This window comes from Coregonus lavaretus, assembly GCF_964263955.1.
Source record: "Coregonus lavaretus genome assembly, contig: HAP1_SCAFFOLD_877, whole genome shotgun sequence".
Classification (NCBI taxonomy): domain Eukaryota; kingdom Metazoa; phylum Chordata; class Actinopteri; order Salmoniformes; family Salmonidae; genus Coregonus; species Coregonus lavaretus.
In genome coordinates, this window is record NW_028156754.1 from 57,902 (window position 1) to 73,953 (window position 16,052).

General features: G+C 43.8%; 1 pseudogene across 1 annotated transcript in view; it reads left to right on the top strand.

The window, feature by feature from the left end:
* LOC311126008 (adhesion G-protein coupled receptor G7-like) overlaps positions 1–12,666 on the top strand; it is a 29,084-nt pseudogene extending 16,418 nt beyond the window's left edge. Inside the window, exons 8-16 of the transcript in view lie at positions 178–291; positions 494–663; positions 946–1,098; positions 8,074–8,186; positions 8,630–8,961; positions 9,203–9,284; positions 11,543–11,701; positions 12,000–12,168; positions 12,413–12,666. The product of the transcript in view is annotated as an adhesion G-protein coupled receptor G7-like (transcript). The remainder of the gene's footprint in view (positions 1–177; positions 292–493; positions 664–945; positions 1,099–8,073; positions 8,187–8,629; positions 8,962–9,202; positions 9,285–11,542; positions 11,702–11,999; positions 12,169–12,412) is intronic.
* Positions 12,667–16,052: the final 3,386 nt, after the last annotated feature.

Below are 16,052 nucleotides of genomic sequence, written 5' to 3' on the forward strand. Positions count from 1 at the left end.
GTTTATATCTGTGTTGACAGACTAGTTCAACTAGTTGTATCTTATTTTTTATATGTTTCTCGTCTGTTGGTCAATAATGTTTGGTATGGATTTGATTTGTGTACTACAGACAAGTGCAGAAGTAACAATATATTGTGATGCTTTAAATTGCTAAATCAAATTAATCTCCTTCTCCAGGAAGATCTGGTAATTTTGTGGCCAACAGAATTAATCTCAACACCAATACCTCTGAACTGATAGCTGACAACGGCGGTTCTACCGATGTCCAGATTGCTATCAAATTCTCACCAGGTGAGCCAATGTTGGTATACCAACATAGTGTATGAACTCAAGCTTCAATTTTCTCTTACCGATAACACAGAGAGCACTTAACTGCTGTTTGTGGTCTCCGAAATCAGGTCAGCAATGGCAAATATTTAGATCACCAATATCTCTCTCTCTCTCTCTCTCTCTCTCTCTCTCTCTCTCTCTCTTTCTCCTTCACTCCACTCAGTTTTACATAATAAAAACAAAAACAACTCCATTGGTTTTGTGCTCTACCAAAACAACTGGTTCTTCAGGTCCAGGACTTACACAGCTTCTTCAGGAACCAGCAGAAGGGTCATCTCTGCTAACCTGGGACAAGTGTCTGGGTTACATGTTGAGATGCTCTTCAAGCCCACAGTAAGATTTCTCTTGGAATCAGTAAACACATAGTGGTCCAAATTCTCTGAGAAACCTAATGGGAAGTTTTCCATTATCTAAGTCACGTGTCAAACTCATTCCACGGAGGGTCGAGTGGCTGTGGGTTTTCGCTCCTCTCTTGTAAGGAACTCCCCTCATCTGATTGTCTAGGTCTTAAATTGAAAGGAAAAACCAAAAACCAGCAGACACTAGAATGAGTTTGACACCCCTGATCTAAGTTTTCCATTTTACAGAGAGTTTATTTCTGTTCTCACTTCTCAGGCTGTCTCCAAGTCCTCCCTCTATGACTTTGCCTGCGTGTGGTGGAACTACACGTTGAAAGACTGGAGCACCTCTGGCTGCTCCAAAGTCAACCACTCAGAAGACGGCCTGCGATGTTTCTGTAATCACACCACTAACTTCGCTGTGCTTATGGTGAGTAGCTAGCTGCCTTCGGCTCCCTTTTACTGACCACACTTTGACCTGTGGAAGGGGTTCCCAAACTTTTTTGGCCCACGTCACCATCTGAAAACTCTCATGACCCCAAACGTGAATTAGTTTTTTTGTAATTAAGAGCCAATGTTTACTTTTTTATTATGACAGTTAATTGCAAAACATTCTAACAGTATTTCTGATTGTATTCTCAACTCACCATCACATATTTTTTATGTGGTGCTATGACAGTCAATAGCAAAGTGGTCTGACATAATGTCTCTTATCTCATCACCACTAATGAGATGATGAGATCAGAGACCTGATGCATGTCGCATTGGAGCTTCTCAAAGTCAGGGGGTGTGGTTGACAGTGCCCACCTCATCTCTGCTGTCACTTCCAACCTGGATCGATATTTGGTTTTAATGCAGACGAGTGCACTAAATCCAGCCTCACACAGATATGAGCTGGCAAAGGGTACCATGAGTTTTAATGCTCGTAGGGAGACGGCAGGGTATTGCCTTTGAGTCAGGAACCAAAATGGGTTATCTGCAGCATTCGGTCATATGACGGCTCGATAAGCTTTCGATTTCACTTACAGGCATGTCAACTGAGGCAGGATCACAGTCAAACAGATTTCTCTCCAATAAGAAGTCTTTCCTCTGAATCCACTGATTCGGTCACTCACCTGTAGAATGTTTTTGTATTTCCCCACGCATGCTTGCGTTCAGTTCGTTCAGTTTCCCAAATATGTCAGTTACAAAGGGAAGGAGACACATTTTCTTTTCATTACACAGAAAGTCAAGTCTATTTTATTTTTTTTACCATTCGTTACCATGGAATCTGTTTTTCTACAGTATAGCCATGCAGCGCATCCTCTGTACAGTTTCATACTTGAGAATCGTGAGACAGAACAATACGTCCTCGTGAATAGCATCCCCCGAAAGGTAGCGAACAAAATAATATGCATGGGCATCTCGGCCCTCACAACTAACGTCCATTTGGAAAGCATAAGCTGGGGAGTATTTGAGTGGTTCAGTAGGTTTCATTTGGATTGCTAGCAGGGACGGCTTGTTCAATAGGGCGATATGGGCGACGCACTGCCAAACGGGAAAAGGAAGGGATTTTTTTTCTAATCAATTATTTAAAAAAATATATATATATATATATATATTTTTTTTTTAAATAAATTTATAAAAAATTATATCACGGCAACAGCAGTTATCAGTGTTCACGTCTGATCTGACAGCCACTAAATGTCAAATCAGGCTAAAGTCGTGCTTCAAATGGCCCCGCCCGTTTTTTGGGCGATTTCAGTCAGGTTGAAAATCGCCCAGAAGTCTCTCATAGCCTGTCATGTAAAATCTATTTTTTTCACATTTCAAAGCTTTCAATACATTCTCTATGGGTGTCTGTGGGCTTGCACTTACGCGCTTTCGTCATACATAACGTAACCACGAATGAACGTAACTAAGAAAAGACCAGGTAGCAGCCTCAATCAATTCACTACTACTATCAAAATGGCTAGGCTTCAGTCCAACTCGATTGTGTCTTTGAAAGAAGTTCCTTTTTGTCGGCGAACAAATTAAGATAAATTGGCAACGAAACAATTAGGACCTCCCAGACCAAATTTAATAATTCAACAGGTTTCTACTAAAGGCGGAAAGTCCTACACCCGAGGATTTTCCAAAAATTGGTACGAACGAAAAAAGACATTGCGACTCACTCAACTGGATGACGAGGGATACAGGCTAGCTGTCCGCCGCCACAACGATGAGGTTAGTGTTGATAATCACAAGTTTACTGGATGTGGATATGGTGTAATAAAGGCAGTTTATTCAGAGGTAAATATATCTGGAATCGCGTTCACGGACCCGTTCGTCAAACTCTTAGGGAGCTATACATTAAGCCCCATTACTTACCATATCAGATAAGAGAAATTGCTGCAGCTACATATATTTTACATCCTGGCCCTACATAGTTCACTATTTGCATCACTTACCAAAATATTACATGTGGTCATATATGCTTGGAAAGTGGAGATGCCATAGAACGTCAAAAAAGTAAACATTGCTGGAGACACATTGTCGTTTTGGAGAAGACATCGCGTTTGCTAGCGAAGAGATTTGTTGTGGCAAATGAACTTGGCCTGGGAATTGCCAGGAACCTCACGATAAGATATATGCATCAGCATTGCGAGTCTCATGATTCTATACGTATTGCGATTCGATACTGTGATTTTATTGCGCACCATATGTCTGTTGCAGAGGGATCAGAAAGCCATGAGAACGAGTTTTGATCAGTCATGGAAATAAAAGTGCTGAAAACTAATTGGCTCCCAATGTGAAAAGATTGAGAACAAGCTATGAAGGAACAATAATGGTGTTTTGGTGCAGGTACAGCCAACTAGCGCTAAAATATTGCGATATTGTCAATACAGTATATCGTAAAGTATCACTATGTAACTCGATTTCTTTCACCCCAATCCCTCAAATTAACGGTAAATAACTGAATTGTTTGCCCCACATTTAGCTAAGATGATTAGCTAGCCAGCTAAAATGTTTTATTTAGTTAGCAGTCGCATCTACAATAGTTTACTGTCAATAACATGTCTCCAAAAATGACGTGGTGTCTCCAATTGTGTTGACATTTTACAATTGCAATGCGCATCCATGAGTATCCACTTTCTGTAGCTCAGCTGGTAGAGCATGGTGCTTGTAACGCCAAGGTAGTGGGTTCGATCCCCGGGACCACCCATACACAAAAATGTATGCACGCATGACTGTAAGTCGCTTTGGATAAAAGCGTCTGCTAAATGGCATATTATTATTATTATTATTATTATTATCTGAAGAGAGCCCCGAAACATTGTGTGCAGACATTTTATGCAATAAATGAAGTAGGTTCAATCTAGTAGTTCTGATCTTCTGATTGGTCCTGATGAGTTGGGCGAGGTCACCTCCAGGCTACTGTCACTGTTGCATTGGCTCTGAGTCGGGTTCTCTGTCTTCAAATGTTCAGCCTAAGAGAGGGGATTTTTGTGTGTGTGTGTGTGTGTGTGTTTAACAGTGATGATGTGTGTGTGTGTGTGTTTAACAGTGATGATGTGTGTGTGTGTGTGTGTTTGTGTGTGTGTGTGTCCTCAGAGCAAGAACTCGTGAGTTGGAAGAACTGAGAGGCCTATGGCGTGGGTGTTGTCCTTGGCCACCTGCTGACAAGGCTGACAAGATAGGACCCTTTTGTCCATTGTTATTGGATAGGAACAGAACTTATAACCAGCTCCTGACCTAAATAGATCTTAGCACAACATTTTACTCAACATATCATATTCCATATTCACTATAACAAATATATTTACTACGACATTAGCAAGAACCGCCACATCCTCAGCCGGCTAATCCAGTGTGTGAAGTTTTGCGGAGTGTTTGAGTTAGCTTTGCGAGGCAAAGATGAAACTGAGGGCTCCACCAACCCTGGTAAGCCAACACTTTTGAGATCAGTCAATAAATGCTTCTGGTATTGACTTATATGCTGCCCCTGTCTTCATGTTGTTGCTGGACATATCTTTTTTTTAAATGTGTGTAGGTCACCTAAATCATCAGAAAAATTGCCCCTCCTGAGAATTTTTTCAGGAGCCGCCACTGATTGCTAGCTATAGCATAAATGCTTCATTTTACAGTGTTATCTGACAAAGGTATTGATTAGTGTTTCTGTGGCTCGGCCTCCCCACACCTTGTTTTCACCTTATTGATTGTGGCGCTAATATCTCTGAAATAGTGTGTGGTTTCATTCTGTAGTGGGCCTAGCCATTCACCTGGGAATAGGGTGACCACATGTCCCAGATTGTGCGGGACAGTCCCGCATTTTGGCCCTTTGTCCCGCAACTAAACAATCATGTCCCGCATTTTATCAACAAATTCAAACACCACCAATTGTAGAAAAAACTATGATTTGTCCAGTATTTCAGTCAGACATTCCAACTTGTTTCTTGCAGTCACGTTGCCCTTATGAAAAAGTATCATAAGGATGTGGTAGCCATGGTGATGTTAAACAGTTCTCCAATCGTTGTTGAGATGTGATATTCTTTGCAGCAGAAGAGGAGACATAGGCCAATGTCATAGGCCTATCGTCAACAAATATTTCTCAAATCCTTTCAGGCTAAATTCCTGCTAAACTTGGAGAGGACAGTTAATTTCCACCTTGTTACTCACAGATTGTATAAAACATCTAATTGACTGGCTGCAAGTTCAACAATATCTCATAGTTAGGTCTCCTAACTACTTACAAAAAGCTAGAAAAGTAGGTAAATAGCCACATTAGACTGAAAGATATAATCATAGCAGTGGGAAGTAGGGTGCTGAAGCACCCCGTGAAAAATCACAATGACATAATAATTGTCACACCCTGGCTCTGGGGACTCTAAAATGTTGAGCCAGGGTGTGTAGAGTCTATGTGTTTTTGTTCTATGTCGTAGATCTAGTATTGTGTTTCTATGTTGGCCAGTTTGGTTCTCAATCAGAGGCAACGAGTATCAGCTGTTGCTTGTTGTCTCTGATTGGGAGCCATACTTAAGCAGACAGTTTTCCCACAGTGTTGTGGGATCTTGTTCCAGTTGGTTTGTGTTAGTACCATTGGACGTCACGTATCGTTTGTTGTTTTGTTTATCGTGTGTGCACTTAATAAATTAAGATGTACGAATATCACGCTGCGCCTTGGTCCTCCTCCTTCGACGATCGTGACAGAAGATCCCACCAAAACAGGACCAAGCAGCATGTCCAGGAGCAAGCGCCGGGTAAGGAGCTGGAGAGGTTGGCGATGGCCCAGGTGGGCCAATGGTGGTCCTGGGAGGACATGCTCACGGGGAAAGGGCCATGGGCTAAAGTTAAGGCTCTGGCGAGAGAGGAGCAACGGCGTCAACAGTGTCGTCGTCGGATGGCAACCCCAAAATTTTTTTAGGGGGGGCACACGGCATGGGCGACGGGGCAGCAGGAGGCAGCTACAGGGCGTATTGGGAGAATAGGAGAGGAGGCCACCAGGTTAAGGGGGCTATTGGTCCAGAGGGAGCAGGAGTTAGTGGTTCAGAGGGAGGAGTTACTGGAGGCGATAAGGGAGAAGGAGAGAGTAGAGGCACGGCGAGAGGAACTGTGTAGGCAGCTGAGGAAGCGGAGGGTTATGAAGAAACCCAGTCCCGCTCCTCACGCCAAGCAAGTGGTGTGTGTCACCAGTCCGGTCCGGCCCGTTCCTGCTCCCCGCACTAAGTTAGTGGTGCGTGTTCCCAGTCCGGCCCGACCTGTTCCTGCTCCCCGCACCAAGCCAATGATGCACGTCGCCAGCCCGGCCCGGCCTGTTCCTGCCCCTCGCACCAAGCCAATGGTGCGCGTCGCCAGCCCGGCCCGGCCTGTTCCTGCTCCCCGCACCAAGCCTATGGTGCGCGTCGCCAGCCCGGCCCGGCCTGTTCCTGCTCCCCGCACCAAGCCAATGGTGTGCGTCGCCAGCCCGGCCCGGCCTGTTCCTGCTCCCCGCACCAAGCCAATGGTGCGCGTCGCCAGTCCAGTCCGGCCCGTTCCTGCTCCCCGCACCAAGCCAGGGGTGCGCGTCGTCAGCCCGGTCCGGCCCGTTCCTGCTCCCCGCACCAAGCCAGGGGTGCGCGTCGTCAGCCCGGTCCGGCCCATTCCTGCTTCCCGCACCAAGCCTGGGTTGCGTGTCGTCAGTCCGGCACAGCCCGTGCCCGGTTCACCAGTGCCTGGTCAGGTACCGGTCAGCTGCTCCACACCGGAGCCTAAGCAATCCGCTCCAACGATGTCCAGTCCAGCTCCAGCCAGCGGGGCCAGACCGGACCAGGGGCGCTACGGGGGGATTGTTGGAGGGTGGTGGTCAAGCCCGGAGCCGGAACCGCCTCCGAGGAGGAATGCCCACCCAGCCCTCCCCTGTTCGGTTATGTTTAGGCGCGGTCGCAGTCCGCGCCTTTGGGGGGGGGGGGGTACTGTCACACCCTGGCTCTGGGGACTCTAATATGTTGAGCCAGGGTGTGTAGAGTCTATGTGTTTTTGTTCTATGTCGTAGATCTAGTATTGTGTTTCTATGTTGGCCAGTGTGGTTCTCAATCAGAGGCAACGAGTATCAGCTGTTGCTTGTTGTCTCTGATTGGGAGCCATACTTAAGCAGCCAGTTTTCCCACAGTGTTGTGGGATCTTGTTCCAGTTGGTTTGTGTTAGTACCATTGGACTTCAAGTATCGTTTGTTGTTTTGTTTATCGTGTGTGCACTTAATAAATTAAGATGTACGAATATCACGCTGCGCCTTGGTCCTCCTCCTTCGACGATCGTGACAATAATACATATTTTCACTAAAGTAGTGCATTGGGCCTTTACTAGTCCTGTATTAGCAGACCAATATAACCGTTTTTATAGTGCGGGCAAAAAAATTAACCATGAAGAATTATCATTCACAATTGACAGTGATGATGCATTGGCCTATTTTGAAATTATGTATCGGGTAGGCTACACTGTCCCGCAAAATCATCCTGTTGTCCCGCATTTGTGTATTTTAAATGTGGTCATCTTAAGTGGGAATGATTCAAGTGCAACGGTCAAGCGCTGCCTTTTCTCACGATCTAAGGGCGCTCACTGGTTGAATTTTATGTTTTAGATTTGAATAATTTTCATTTAGATTTTTAAGGTTAACCACATTATAATGATTTTGAGATACAAAGACAATATTATAATATTTTATACAAATTACTATTATTTATATATATATATATATATATATATTTTTTTTTTTTGTATGATTTTGGAAATTCTCCTGCCATCCCATTTTCATATCAGGCGAACCCACATCAGGTCGCGACCCCTAGTGTGGGAACCGCTGACCTATAGTTTACATCAGCATATCCAGACACATGAGGGAGATGACTTTATACAGTATGACTGTGACAAACTTAGTGTTTAATTTTTCTTTTTTCTTTTCTTTCTACAGTCGTTCAGGAGGGATTTTAAATACGCTGAAGCTCTAAACTGGATCACCATATTGGGATGCTCCATGTCCATCATAGGGTTGAGTTTAACAATAACATTCCAGATCGCAACCAGGTAAGATCCTACAGGGTTCCAGAACCAATTCAACATATACAATAATATTCCAGATCGTGACCCGGTAAGATCCTACAGGGTTCTAGAACCAATTCAAAATATACAATAACATTCCAGATCGTGACCCGGTAAGATCCTACAGGGTTCGAGAACCAATTCAACATATACAATAATATTCCAGATGGTGACCCGGTAAGATCGTAAAGGGTTCCAGAACCAATTCTAAATATACAATAACATTCCAGATCGTGACCCGGTAAGATCCTACATGGTTCCAGAACCAGTTCAAAATATTGGGTGCATCTCAATAGTGTAAAGAAGCCCTTTGATCCAACACGACTTGATAGGTGAAATCAATATGAAACCCACTATTAATGAACCAACACATCCATAGCTACGCATCTAACTTCCCTAACATAGTGTTGTCTATCACCTATCCCCAGGAAATCACGCAAAACCAACCCAACGGTCCTCTTAGTGAGCGTCTGCGTGTGTCTCCTGATCTTCACCCTCCTCTTCATGTTGGGAGTGGACAACCCTCATAAACAGCTGGAGAAACCTGAAATACAGGAGGACAACATTCTCCCCTCGTCCGACACACACACAGAGCGGGACAGAGGCCCCTGTACTGCAGTCACAGTCCTGCTGCAGTACTTCCTGTTGGGGACGTTCACCTGGAACACGCTGTACGCCACACATGTCTTCCTGATGATCAGAAACAGCCCGGCCACCAGCCCATCACACTTCACAGCCTATACCGTGGCCATCGGATGGGGTAGGACAGCATGGGAACAAAATAAAGTATTTAGTTGTTTCAGAAGCTTTGGCTGACATTTTCCCTGGGCTCCTTGAACCAAAACAAATGCTAGGTTATGTTTTATTTAGCCTGAAATAGAACTTCAAAGCAACTTGTATAGTGATGTTATGCCTTTAGAGGATGTATGTGTAGTATATAATCTGTATATGTCTGCATGCTAATCTACCAGGACATAACAACAACATTCTCTGTCCTTTAGGACTGCCTGCGGTTGTGGTGGCCCTCACCTTAGGAATTAGTTACAGAGTGGATGATCCACTGGGTTACAGGCAGGAGGAATTGTGAGTCAATACTGTACTATACTACTACTGTATTACTTCTCTGTACTGTATTGTACTATACTAAACTGTACTTGAGCGACCCGGCTCAACATACAGTGAGGGGGAAAAAGTATTTGATCCCCTGCTGATTTTGTATGTTTGCCCACTGACAAAGAAATGATCAGTCTATAATTTTAATGGTAGGTTTATTTGAACAGTGAGAGACAAAATAAGAAAACAAAAATCCAGAAAAACGCATGTCAAAAATGTTATAAATTGAAATAAGTATTTGACCCCCTTTCAATCAGAAAGATTTCTGGCTCCCAGGTGTCTTTTATACAGGTAACGAGCTGAGATTAGGAGCACACTCTTAAAGGGAGTGCTCCTAATTTCAGCTTGTTACCTGTATAAAAGACACCTGTCAACAGAAGCAATCAATCAATCAGATTCCAAACTCTCCACCATGGCCAAGACCAAAGAGCTCTCCAAGGATGTCAGGGACAAGATTGTAGACCTACACAAGGCTGGAATGGGCTACAAGACCATCGCCAAGCAGCTTGGTGAGAAGGTGACACCAGTTGGTGCGATTATTCGCAAATGGAAGAAACACAAAAGAACTGTCAATCTCCCTCGGCCCGGGGCTCCATGCAAGATCTCACCTCGTGGAGTTGCAATGATAATGAGAACGGTGAGGAATCAGCCCAGAACTACACGGGAGGCAGCTGGGACCATAGTCACCAAGAAAACAATTGGTAACACACTACGCCGTGAAGGACTGAAATCCTGCAGCGCCCGCAAGGTCCCCCTGCTCAAGAAAGCACATATACAGGCCCGTCTGAAGTTTGCCAATGAACATCTGAATGATTCAGAGGAGAACTGGGTGAAAGTGTTGTGGTCAGATGAGACCAAAATCGAGCTTTTTGGCATCAACTCAACTCGCCATGTTTGGAGGAGGAGGAATACTGCCTATGACCCCAAGAACACCATCCCCACCGTCAAACATGGAGGTGGAAACATTATGCTTTGGGGGTGTTTTTCTGCTAAGGGGACAGGACAACTTCACCGCATCAAAGGGACGATGGACGGGGCCATGTACCGTCAAATCTTGGGTGAGAACCTCCTTCCCTCAGCCAGGGCATTGAAAATGGGTCGTGATGGGTATTCCAGCATGACAATGACCCAAAACACACGGCCAAGGCAACAAAGGAGTGGCTCAAGAAGAAGCACATTAAGGTCCTGGAGTGGCCTAGCCAGTCTCCAGACCTTAATCCCATAGAAAATCTGTGGAGGGAGCTGAAGGTTCGAGTTGCCAAACGTCAGCCTCGAAACCTTAATGACTTGGAGAAGATCTGCAAAGACGAGTGGGACAAAATCCCTCCTGAGATGTGTGCAAACCTGGTGGCCAACTACAAGAAACGTCTGACCTCTGTGATTGCCAAAAAGGGTTTTGCCACCAAGTACTAAGTCATGTTTTGCAGAGGGGTCAAATACTTATTTCCCTCATTAAAATGCAAATCAATTTATAACGTTTTTGACATGTGTTTTTCTGGATTTCTTTGTTGTTATTCTGTCTCTCACTGTTCAAGTAAACCTACCATTAAAATCATGTATTTGTCAGTGGGCAAACATACAAAATCAGCAGGGGATCAAATACTTTTTTCCCTCACTGTATTTCCTGGTTTGTGACCCACTGATACCGCCCCCGGTGAGAGAGGAGTAAGGCAGTCCAAGAGTTAACACACACAGGAACTTTATTCACACACGGGAGAAGATGCACATGGGGATGATTTTTGTAATCACGCATCCCATGCACATGTGTCTACGCTCTGACACTGGAAAAAACACAGCTTGGAGCATCTGACCAATCACAGGGTGCATGGTCAGTGCATGGGCAGAGTGTGGGGTGCATGGGAACAGTCTGATTGGCTGATGCCATGAGCTGGAAGTGATGGATATCGCTCACATGAACTGAACTGAACTCTATTGTATTATACTGTACTGTACTGCCAATATTTATGTGGGACAATTGCTGTATAAAATGTTATAACTCATACTGTAAAAGGTTTTCCCTGTCAATGTTCGTATTACATCCTTTTAACGATGGCAAAGAGCAATTTAAAAAGTTGTAAAAAACTAAAAGATTGATCCATTGTGTTGAACGGTTTCTTGTTTACTTATGCCACCCACCATGTTTACTTTATACCACGTTATTCAAATCACTGGCGTCCTGTTTTGTCTGTCACAAAGTCCCACTCTAACTCATTCTTATAACCTTTCAGTTGCTGGCTTGCTGCCCTCGATCCAAAGGGGAACTTTGACTTCAAGCTGCCAATGTTTTGGGGGTTCCTGATCCCTGTGGCGTTCATGCTTATCTTCAACATGGTGGTGTTGGTATATTTTGCAGTTACCACATCCAAGACCAACCCACATATAACCAGGTAACATTAAAGGGGGCATTTTGGGGGCACAAAGTAGAACGTTGTAGTCATTAAGATCAGTCTTGATTTAAATGCCTACTAATGGGCTTGTTAATTTTGTATTGTCTTTCAATTAAAACTTTTTATAAATAAAATGCATGCTTTTTAAAATTATTAATTCAGTCATTAGTAACCAATTTATACTATTTAATAAGCACCATGCTCTAACCCACTCAGTCATTGGAAGCATACTGTTATATTACCACAGCATTACAGCAGTCTATGACCGCAGTCTAAGCATGTTGGTTATATTTCCCAGTACAAGACACACATCGATGAAGAAGAAGTTCCTCAGTAGCTTTTCTCTGGCTGTGGTGCTCGGTCTCTCCTGGATCCTGGGCTATCTGTTGCTCATTACACAGAACGAGACCATGTACACCATACTCAACATCTCCTTCTGTGTACTCACCACCACTCAGGTAGTAAATGTATGCACTCACTACTGTAAGTCGCTCTGGATAAGAGAGTCTGCTAAATGACTCAAATGTTAAATATAAAGACTAGTGTGCTATTGTACCACATAATCCAGACATGATTGAAAACTAGACACCTACTAAACATTAATAAATTCTGCTGCTCTTTATAGAAACGCTACCTTTTGTTAGTCCTTGTTTATTCCTGAAAATACTTGATAAAGTCTTTGTGGTTTTTTTTTTTGATGAAGTCTTGCAGATTTTCATTCTGTTCACAGCAAGAACAGCAATTGTCAAGAAAAATATGTCAAGTGCTTTGAAATCTGTCTCTAGCGCTGGGATCCCTCTTCACACCAAGAAGTTCAGTCTATGGCGAGGCGAGCAAAGTGAAAAAGTAGAATCATACACACAGCAGGACACTGATCTGTCATTTCCACCTTGTTCCTCACAGACATCTAACTGATGGGCTGCAAGTTTAACCTCTGTTGTAAAATATCTCATATACCTCCACTATTTCCTATAATATACAGTATAATACACACCATTTTGTATCAATGTATTTTTACTGTAAATTCCCTCAGAAGTTGTGTTGTCCAAGGATTTTTTGGCTATGCACATACTGTATATACATACTGTATGTGTTTTTTGAAATAACTGTTTTGAATAAAACTGTGATTATTCTCTTTGAATCGAATGTTTGTTTCAGTATTTTTTGTGAGAAATTACACTACTTTACACAATATCTCAGAAAATATCTTTAGACCGTGTAGCCTAGGGATGTCAAACTACATAGTTTTCCCTGCGGGCCACGTTCGTTCTTTACAGAGGCTGCACTTAAAATGTATGAACCTTTTACTGCTGTGGGCTAAATCAGGGTCACACAGAGTTATTCTTGGTTGGTAACAAATCTACCTTCAAACAAAAGTATACACCACACACACATGGTTATGGGCTTAAAAAAAGAAGACACCTGTACAATGCCAGATATAGAGTTGAAATCTATGCCATTTTGAGTTTCCATCCTAATATTACACTTTATATACGCCACAGAAGACTGAAATATAACAAAACTGTTTGACATAGAAACACCAGATTTTCATCCTTATAAAAAGAAAAACGTATTAATTATGAAATGATTAATAACATTCCACCCATGAGGCCAAAGAGGGCACTTTTGGTCATTGACTGCAGGAAAGGGCTACAAAGCTTCTGCTCCACCAGCCTGTATAGCTCAGACAACAAGCTCCAGCTGCCAATTACATCTGTGGTAGTACAAGGCAACAAAGCAGGTCAGGCTCTGATGCTGCGGTACAGCAAGGATGAGAGGGTTCGCCAGCCAGAGATCAAGGAGGTATGACAGGCTCAGGAAGAAAGCAGGCATGTCAGAGGGAGGTATGAAAGGCTCAGGAAGAAAGCAGGCATGTCAGAGGGAGGTATGAAAGGCTGAGGAAGAAAGCAGGCATGTCAGAGGGAGGTCTGAAAGGCTGAGGAAGAAAGCAGGCATGTCAGAGGGAGGTATGAAAGGCTGAGGATGAAACCAGGCATGTCAGAGCCGTGGCCATGAAAAAACAGGGCAGCTGTACTTGCTGGGTGATTGTGAGAGAGAGGGCACACACCTGGCTGCGGGACAGCAAGGATGAGAGGGTTCACCAGCCAGAGATCAAGGAGGTATGAAAGGCTCAGGAAGAAAGTAGGCATGTCAGAAGGAGGTATGAAAGGCTGAGGAAGAAAGCAGGCATGTCAGAGGGAGGTATGAAAGGCTGAGGAAGAAAGCAGGCATGTCAGAGGGAGGTATGAAAGGCTGAAGAAGAAAGCAGGCATGTCAGATGGAGGTATGAAAGGCTGAGGAAGAAAACAGGTATGTCAGGGGGTGGTATGAAAGGATGAGGACTAAACCAGGCATGTCAGGGGGAGGTATGAAAGGCTGAGGAAGAAACCAGGCATGTCAGAAGGAGGTATGAAAGGCTGAGGAAGAAAACAGGTATGTCTGGGTGTGGTATGAAAGGATGAGGACTAAACCAGGCATGTCAGGGGGAGGTAGGAAAGGCTGAGGAAGAAACCAGGCATGTAAGAGCCATGGCCATGAAAAAACAGGGCAGCTGGACATGCTGGGGGAGTGTGAGAGAGAGGGCACACACCTGGCTGAGGGACAGCAAGGATGAGAGGGTTCGCTAGCCAGAGATCGAGGAGGTATGAAAGGCTGAGGAAGAAAGCAGGCATGTCAGAAGGAGGTATGAAAGGCTGAGGAAGAAAACAGGCATGTCAGAAGGAGGTATGAAAGGATGAGGACTAAACCAGGCATGTCAGGGGGAGGTATGAAAGGCTGAGGAAGAAAGAAGGCATGTCAGAGGGAGGTATGAAAGGTTGAGGAAGAATGCAAAACATTTCTGCAGCATTGAAGGTCTCCAAGAAGACAGTGGCCTCCATCATTCTTAAATGGAAGAAGTTTGGAACCACAAAGACTCTTTCTGGAGCTGGCCGCCCGGCCAAACTGAGCAATTGGGAGAGAAGGCCTTGGTCAGGGAGGTGACCAAGAACCCGGTGGTCATTCTGACAGAGCTCCAGAGTTCTTCTGTGGAGATGGGAGAACCTTCCAGAAGGACAACCATCCCTGCAGACGGAAGCCACTCCTCAGTAAAAGGCACATGATAGCCCGCTTGGAAGAAGGAGTAGCGATTACAGTGTCGTCCGGCTCATAGAAGGCACAGGGTGGCGAGTACCTGTCAGGTGAGCCGACAGCGATGTATTTTAGATATTATACTTCCTCACAGTCAACATTTGCTAAAGATAGTCCTCCAGCGCTTTTGGAATTTTCCAGGCTGCCTGAATGTCTAGGTTTTGTTAAGATTACTTTTAGCAAGCTGGGCAGAGTGAAGAGACTATAAATGTTGATCCATTATCATTTCAACACAATTTCGATTTGGTTTGAGTCATTTCACTGTCGTTTGAGATAAAAATAATGAAAAATAACCAGAAGAATGAAATGAATTATTCTGGGCCGGATTGAATGGGATCGCGGGCCCATATCCAATCGATACTAGCCTATACTAGACCTAGGAAAAACAAGAGTACAGTAGTTGCCTAAAGAATTACTGTGACCTAAAGGGGTGATGTTGATGTCACCAGGAATTATGAAGTTCACACTGTACTGTAAATCTGCGTTGTGCTCCTCAAACAAAGTCTGATGTAGAGTTTATACTAATTCTTATTTACATATGATTTGGTTTTCCTCTACCTCAACAGGCACTATTATTGTCACTACATATGACAGTTAGGATATCTCCTTAGTAGGGTTGCAATAGTCCATGAATTTACAATAAATTACATGGTTTTCCCAAAATCCTGGTTGGAGGTTTCCCTGTGTCAGGAAGGAATAAGCAGGAAATCCTGAATCCTCAAACCATGATTTTTGGATAACCAGGGAATTTATTGAAAGTTACTGGAATTTTGCAACACTACTCATTAGGTACCCAGCGGTGTATCACATTCCCACCATTAGTAAGTCTCAATGCATTGAAGTATGCATGTCACTGTGTATTTATTCCTTCTGTCACTATGTCTATTTTTTATGTTTAACTCTGCATTGTTGGAAAGGGACCCATAAGTAAGCATTTCACTGTTAGTCTACACCTGTTGTTCACGAAGCATGTGACAAATAAAATATGATTAGATGTTGACGAAGCCTCCTCTGTCTCTACCTTCAACTGCCATGTTGTGGCTCCAATACTCTTCCTCTAAAGGGGGATTTCTTATGGATAGTGGAATGGTCCATCTAAACTGTTCACCGGTCTTCCTCATTAATGTGCAGATAGGTAGAGATGTTTATAAAAACACTTTTAGCATATTCACTTTCGCTTATAGACTGTATGTCTAATTTCAAGAATTCAAGGTTCATTTGT